Source organism: Arachis ipaensis, chromosome B05 (genome assembly GCF_000816755.2).
Source record: "Arachis ipaensis cultivar K30076 chromosome B05, Araip1.1, whole genome shotgun sequence".
NCBI classification, from domain to species: domain Eukaryota; kingdom Viridiplantae; phylum Streptophyta; class Magnoliopsida; order Fabales; family Fabaceae; genus Arachis; species Arachis ipaensis.
In genome coordinates, this window is record NC_029789.2 from 22,295,360 (window position 1) to 22,304,452 (window position 9,093).

Sequence of the window (9,093 nt, forward strand, 5' to 3'; positions counted from 1 at the left end):
TTTTTTCATTTTATATGCGTGTGAAAACGGCGGTTCAAACCGCCATAATCACCAGAACCGCCAAAATATATAAAGCCAATTACGGCAGTAGCAACAATTGCCATAATGTCTTGATATTATGGCGGTTCTTTAAAACCGCCTTAATATCAATGCCATTTTAACTCCTTTTTTTTGTAGTGAGCAGAGAACAAAGATTAAAGAAACATATTAAATTAATGAAATGTCTGCCACAGGAGAGCAGATGTGATATTGTTTGGGCCTTAGGGCCAAATGTAAAGTGGGGACGCCCACACACTGAGAATTGTTTTCCAGATGTACGCTTATTGATTTGGAAAGTCACACTGTATGCGGCCTAGCCGTACGACTTATAAGCACACTGTATGCATCTGGAAAGCCATATCTGGGACTCGTGCCCGGGTAATGTCGGGAGCGGGTAGGCAACCGACACATGAGCTCATGGCCTGCATTAGGGACAGGCATGCATCATATGCATTTATATGACATTGTTTGGGTGTGCATATTATAATTGGTTTGCCTATGTGAATAGTTACATTTAATTGCTAATTGTTCTACTTAATATAACTGCTTGATTGTGTTTGAACCTTCTTACTTGTGTTTGTGGCTGAAAATTGGTTGGATTGTGATGAATTAGTAGTTGATTGAGTTGCTTGGGCCTAGGGCCGTGGTTGATTATGAGATGTTGTGGTTGAAATATGACTAATTTTGTGATTAAAATCTGTTTTGAGTTAAGAAGTTTAAAAAAAAAGTAATTATTTATCTGAAGTGGAGATAAAAGTATTTCCAAAGGTTTAACAAAATAGTTTTACTAAGTAAGTCAATTATTTGCATTGAATTCATTACTTTTACGGCATTCCCAATCTCTACTGAGAACGTGTGGTTTGTTCTCACCCCAAATCTTCCACCCTTTCAGTGACACAGGTTCGGAGATTTAGTAAGAAGCTGCAGACGATTAGTAGATTTATTTGTGGTTCCTGTTATTTTTTATAGAGTTTCCCCGCCCTCGTTGTTTCAAGGTTTTTATTTTATCCAAAGGGATAGGTACTGTATTTGAGTTTTACATTGAATTTAATTATATGGCATCTATTATTATTAATAATTATGTGATTATTGTTATTCGAAGACCTTTTGTTATGTGATTTTAATTACTAAAATCTATTTTCTAAAATTTTCTTAAAAATTAAAATGTGATACCGATGTAAAGGCTTAATATTAAATAGTAAATAAGGAAAATATGTTAGTAACGCCTCACTTTTGGTACGATCATGACGTGCTAAAAGTTAGGGTGTTACACTTAAGGTGTTTTCTGTAACACCCTAACTACCAAAGTTCACACTTCCGGCTGCGCGACTCTGATAGCTCGGATATTACGACGACTCTTATACTATTTAATACTAAAATATGAGCCTATTTAAAACTTTAAACCGCAACACCGCTCCCAACAACACTTTCATACGATAACATACATCCATAAATACCATACAACTAACAAAACTCATAAAGAGTACATCCGTATATATATACAAATATATATATATAAATATTATTACAAGCATAATCCAATACAATTTCCTATCCCTCTTACAGAATATATCAAGATAAAGGCGAGGGTACAATAAACCATAACTAAAACGATACAGGGCATCACAACAACAATTAAATAAGCTCTTCGTAACTTCTGCGCCCATATCCTGAAAGGGGAAAATGTTGGGGGTGAGAACATCATCCTCGAAAGGGTTCTCAGTAGAGGGTTTTTGGGAATTACTGTAATAGAATACATGAAGATAACTGCACCAGTGATTCATAACCGTCTTATGCCTCTTTTCAAAAACAACGGTTTACAATGAAAGTAAAGTCGGAAATCTTTTCGGAAAGAAGAACCATTCAATTCTCAAAACTCAAAAGCCTTTCAAAACGGTTTATCTATGCGGAACCAAAATAGCCTTTCATAATTTTATTCCAAACCAGAAACACAAAACCGAAATCAACCGTCAGTTCATCTCTTTCCAACCACGGCCCTAGGCCCAAACAATCCAACCAACAACCAATCACCACAATCCAACAGAGTCCCAGATACAAACACAGATAGGAAGTTCAAGCACAGACAAACAGTTATTACAAGTAGAACAGTTAGCAATTAATCACATAGGCAAACCAAGTATAATATGCACACCCAACCAATGTCACACCAATGCATATGATGCATGCCTGTCCCTAGTGGCTGATGATATCATCTGTCGGTTATAGAGCCAACCCGACAAGTCCTGGTAGCTAACCATTGGACTGTCCCTCTGTCGTGCATCCCCAACTCGAGTTATACTCATCATAAACTTGATCATAATCATGATCCATATCCATCACCCTCACTGGTGAATATTTATCCATCACCATCCCTGGTGAATATTTATCCATCATCATCACTGGTGAATATTTATAGGGGCGAGCTCATCCGGGCCTTTCACAGTGCACGGTCACACTTACGACATTGGGTTAACAGAGCTTCGAGTCTCAACCTGGAGCACATGGTGGCTAGCCATTGCTACTACCCAGGGAAACCCTCATCTCCAATAGTGGAAGTGCAAAAATCACAATTACCAATAATTCAGCATATACATGCATTCATTCTCATCCATGGATCAACATCCATCTCAGCCATCCGGCTTACGGTTCAGTCCAGAACCAGCCAATATTGATAATCACACACAGTCATTCCGGCTCACGGTTCAATCCAGAACCAGTCAATATTCATAATCATACATAGCCATTCCGGCTCATAATAAAACAGCACTTCCACATTCAAAATCATCAAATTCATGAAATCGGCATTTAAGCCATAAATCATTTTCTCAATTCATTTCGCTTTGAAATCAAGTTTCAACTCTTTTCAGCCTTGGCTTTAAAGATCTCATTTCTCAAATTATCTCAGGCTCATAAGCCAATTTTACTCAAGGAAAATTCCCTTTCTGAAATAAGCCACTCTCGGCTTCCTCTTTCCAAAACTTCCAAAACCATGGAAAGTTAAAGATTCCTTTTGAATCATTCAAAATCACCCATCCAACAATGGGATTTTTGTAACAAAAGTTCCTCGGCAGAGTCCTAAGTCCTTAGGGGAGAATAGCATAACTCATTTCGCCAAATTCATTTAAAATCATTAAAACATTGGCTTTCCGATTTGAGTAATAAAATAGGATCTAAGCCAAACCGAGTCACATAATCATTTACTTCCTTCAAAGCCGTTTCCTTTACTTAGGCAAAACCAGCTTTAACCCCACTTTGAACCGGCCCCGGCAACAGCTCCGGCGGCGGCCAGAATCTCCGGTGAATCAACTATAAAAACCGCGCAGCATCAAAACCTTCTCGAAACTCAAAGTGACCGAAACCACAAATAAAACCCTTACCGAGAAGTCGAAACTCGCAGAATTTACTGAACATAGCAGCCCCATCAACAGCGGCTTCATTAGCAACCACCATAGCATCCTGGCCCAAGCAGTGGCTTCCAAAGGCAATGGGGCGCGCTTACCCAGAACCCAAATGGAGCAACGGTAGGAGCGGCGGCCAAGGATTCCGGTGGCAGTGGCGGCGAACCAGAGCACCAGAAGCGGAGGGGATTCATCTTGCTTCCCTCTCTCACCTCCATTCCACAGCAGTGACCTCCACTGGCGGCAGCGGCGGACTACACCCTAGGGCGACGGCGACTGTTCAGACGGCAGTGACGACACATGGCTGTGCGCGACGGCAGCGGCGAGTCCCTCTCCGCGCGACGCCGTCTCCACGCCTCACTCTCTCTCGATTTCGTGCTCCCCTCTGGTCGCGATCCACGGCGGCGATGGTGGCGCTATTGGAAGACATGGAGGCAGTGGCAGTGACAAGGATGGAGCAACGAGCGGCGGCTCCGAGATCTCCAGCGACGGAATAGGGTGATGGGTGTCAGAACCACGACTGGGCAGGGATGAATGGGGCAACTTCGATGGCGGCGCTCCTCGCGTGTGGCAGTCTGGCGGTCACGGCGGCAGTACCCAGTCGGCGGCACTAAGTCCTTCTCCCTCTCTATTCTGTTTTCGTTCCTTCATGGAAGAGAAGCGCTGCTGCTGAGTTAGGAAAAGAAGCGTTTCGGCTGCAGCTGGGGCACGGGGAAGCAATGGGCTACCGGGTAGGATCTTAGGGTTTTATTTTGAAAATTAGGGTTAAGGGCATTATGGTAATTTCACTCAAAAACAGGGATAATATAGTAATTGAAACCCCAATTAAATCCAACACTAATTGTATATAGAAAATACTATTTGCTCCTCATTTTTACAAATTATTTTCAATAAAATGTCCCAACCAAATAATTAGAAATAATATACTTAATTTCTTTATTTTCCAAAATAACAATATTAATATTTAAAATATTACTTATCTAATCCAAATCATATAAAATCCTTATTATTTCATAACTATCAACCTTATACTTTAAATATAGAAAATAATCCAATAATTATAAAATTGGATAATAATCATAACTTATCTCAAATCCAATAAATCAAAACTTGCCTTAATTATCTTTAATAAAATAATCTCTGAAATTAAGGCTATAAATAACTATAGGATTTGAGACTTGATCATAATAAGACTTTTCAAATATTCTGGGTTTTACATTCTACCCACCTTATAAAAATTTTTGCCCTCGAAAATTGATACAAAATGAAAGAAATTCCATAACAGTTCACCCTTGAACACATTTAAGGAAGAAGCAAAAATATCTCAAAATATAATCATATTTACGATTTTCAAAGACTTTGATTGTCATAAGCATAAGGATGTAAAGGTAGGAGTGTGATTGCAAAGCAAACGTTACAAGGTAGGCTCAATGCAAAAGATAACATGGATCAATCATGTGATAGAAGGGCAAGGCATCAAAGGCTATCAAACAGGATGGAGTTAAAACGACGTGCTCAACCTCCGCACACTAATCTCATATCAACCTCAAAGTTTCAACTTTCCAACTCCATCAAGCACTTTACAAACCCCAAATTTTGATCACAAGCCTGACAACCACAAACCCGTTCGCCAGGAACAAAACGCCCACAACTCATACGTTGCACACCTACCGCTTCAACTTTCGTATACACATGTCATGTACTAAAGAACTAACGCATTGCGTTACTACGCCTATAGATCGCACGTGATAACGAAACAATTCTCGAGTCTACTCAGAAGGATACCAGATTTAGAACGGAAAGACAATTGTCAATGGTAATACACACAAATTTAAGGGAATGTATCCAATTTCCAGACAAACAAAAATGCGCAAGCAATGAAGTTTGCTAGAAATAAATCAATTGACAACTTCAAAGATAACCCTTGGATCAAAGAAGTTCAATAGGATCAACAAGAAAACCAGCGCATAAGTTGAAACAAACTCAAACTGAGTCGATGAAGTATTAGGTTACAGAAAAGAATATCTCAGACCCAAGTCAAGCTCACAAAACTCAAGAGCATAATTAAATTACTTATGAATACTTTGTTCTTAAAAGAATCGAAAACTTGCAGAAAAATCACTTCGCAGTTTAAAAGAAAAGTTAGGCAACAAGCCTCCTTCAAGAGAAAAATAAAAGCATAAACGTGGCTTTACTTCAATACAAGTTCATGTTGAAGTAGATTTTGTAGAGTTCCAAAAACAAAATGCACACAACTTTGGCTAAGAGCTAAAATATTTCCTCAAATATTTTAGAAAGATAATTAGATGCACAACTTAACCAAAAGCAGTTCATAAAAACTCGGAAGTAATCAAATGCTTGTTCAAAATTCTCAAAATTTCGTATTCAAACAAGCGTGTATAATATTCATAACAAGTACGAAAGAGGAAGTTAAACTCTTTTTAAAAAAAGAAACTCCGAAGTAAAAATTCGCTTACAATTTGGTAAAGGAAATAAGTGGTGCATTACAAACGAACCAATTTCCACTAAACAATGGAGCTTTCCAAAACCTCATTTAAAATAGCGCTTGCCAACTTTGAATTAACTTCGTCAAAATTGAACAATGGTTTCAATCTCAATCAAGCAACAGAAAATAAATTCCGTTTAATATTTCTTCAAATAGAATTCAAAGTTCCTTTAAAAAGGTTCAAAACAAGACTCCAAAAGTGTTCTTGAAATCACCATCTCAGAAGAACATTCAAGAAGTTTAAGATGTACTAAAAAGGAGTCAAGCCTTGCAAGAAAGGATCTTAAATTAAAGTAGTTCAAACAAGATCCACTAGACATGAAACATCAAACAAGTTTTAAATTGATCCAAAAGAATACAAAAGTCATAGAAAAGACAACTCAATCATTTGTAATTTCTCAAGGATAAATTTTTTTTGACTAAAAACTCTTGTAAAGACAATGAGAGAATAAACGATGCACGAAATTGAAACAAATCAAGCTGACTCACATAAGAGTGAGATTCATACAAGAGGAAAAACCAAGATCAATGGCAATATCCACAAAATGTAAAAGATCAGTTAAAAACAAGGTCAAACATGACATTCATGGAGATGGAAGATTTAATAGAGAATTTAGTCCGTTCATAGGAAGAAAGCTATGAGTCCAACACTTTCAAAAGAACAACCATGGCACAAACCATGTAGCATGCTCAATCAAACTCAAATCAAAATGAATTAAGTAAAGTTTATCAAATGAAACTCAACCGAGACAAAAGTGGTAAATCCTTTCTTTTCAAAATTTTGAAAAAAATACCCAAATACATAATCAAATGAAGATGTGCATTGGAACCATAGTAAATTTACTAGAAAGTCAATTTGTATTTTAAGTAGGTGCAGTTCTATAAACCAGTAAAGGTACAGGCGAGGCATTAGAAATAAATAGTTGTTAAACTGTATAAGAAATCTTCAAAGTTCCACATATAGATAAGTGTATATCTAGTCAACAGTAATTTTTATAAAAATCCCAAAATTAGCTGTAATCACTGTCAAATAAGAGGAAAACTGAATCAACAAGTTCTCTAAGAATGAACTCGGAACCCAGAGTTAAAAGTCACAGCACATTAAGACAAGTTCAAGACTATATCAAAGAATACTTAAATCAAGAAGAACTCAAACAGAGGAAGACAGATGCATCAAGGATTCTAAACAAGCATATGCACTTAAGATCATTCAAGAATGCATATGAATAGAGGAATAGAGTGGAAACATCAAATTACTTTTCAAGAGGAGTACCAAACAAGAACTTCAAGTTAGGATATAAAAGAACAGGTCGACTCGAACAGAATTCAAGACACTCAACTGAATAGCCTCGAGAAAAAGTTTCTAACGTTCCCCCAAAGCCCGCGATTCGCTTTACTCGAAACTCGTATATGATCTATGATAACCCATCAGTGCTTTCATATACATAATTCACTAGTATTAAGCCGGCCAAACTTAATATCAGGAATTATGCAACGCAAGACTAACAACGTTAATCAATAGACTGTCATGTGCATAAAGCTCTAATTCTTGTCTTTCGACAAGACCTAATACATGACAAACGCTCAGAGCATGCAACCGAAGCATAGTCAGTCCATTCCTCAGGCTCTACAGGAAGAACTGCTCTGATACCATAATGTAACACCCTAACTACCAAAGTTCACACTTCCGGCTGCGCGACTCTGATAGCTCGGATATTATGACGACTCTTATACTATTTAATACTAAAATATGAGCCTGTTTAAAACTTTAAACCGCAACACCGCTCCCAACAACACTTTCATACGATAACATACATCCATAAATACCATACAACTAACAAAACTCATAAAGAGTACATCCGTATATATATACAAATATATATATAAATATTATTACAAGCATAATCCAATACAATTTCCTATCCCTCTTACAGAATATATCAAGATAAAGGCCAGGGTACAATAAACCATAACTAAAACGATACAGGGCATCACAACAACAATTAAATAAGCTCTTCGTAACTTCTGCGCCCATATCCTGAAAGGGGAAAAATGTAGGGGGGTGAGAACATCATCCTCGAAAGGGTTCTCAGTAGAGGGTTTTTGGTAATTACTGTAATAGGATACATGAAGATAACCGCACCAGTGATTCATAACCGTCTTTTGCCTCTTTTCAAAAACAACGGTTTACAATGAAAGTAAAGTCGGAAATCTTTTCGGAAAGAAGAACCGTTCAATTCTCAAAACTCAAAAGCCTTTCAAAACGGTTTATCTATGCGGAACCAAAATAGCCTTTCATAATTTTATTCCAAACCAGAAACACAAAACCAAAATCAACCGTCAGTTCATCTCTTTCCAACCACGGCCCTAGGCCCAAACAATCCAACCAACAACCAATCACCACAATCCAACAGAGTCCCAGATGCAAACACAGATAGGAAGTTCTAGCACAGACAAACAGTTATTACAAGTAGAATAGTTAGCAATTAATCACATAGGCAAACCAAGTATAATATGCACACCCAACCAATGTCACACCAATGCATATGATGCATGCTTGTCCCTAGTGGCTGATGATATCATCTGTCGGTTATAAAGCCAACCCGACAAGTCCTGGTAGCTAACCATTGGACTGTCCCTCTGTCGTGCATCCCCAACTCGAGTTATACTCATCATAAACTTGATCATAATCATGATCCATATCCATCACCCTCACTGGTGAATATTTATCCATCACCATCCCTGGTGAATATTTATCCATCACCATCACTGGTGAATATTTATGGGGGCGAGCTCATCTGGGCCTTTCACAGTGCCCGGCCACACTTACGACATTGGGTTAACAGAGCTTCAAGTCTCAATCTGGAGCACATGGTGGCTAGCCATTGCTACTACCCAGGGAAACCCTCATCTCCAATAGTGGAAGTGCAAAAATCACAATTACCAATAATTCAGCATATACATGCATTCATTCTCATCCATGGATCAACATCCATCTCAGCCATCCGGCTTACGGTTCAATCCAGAACCAGCCAATATTGATAATCACACACAGCCATTCCGGCTCACGGTTCAATCCAGAACCAGTCAATATTCATAATCATACATAGCCATTCCGGCTCATAATAAAACAGCACTTCCACATTCCAA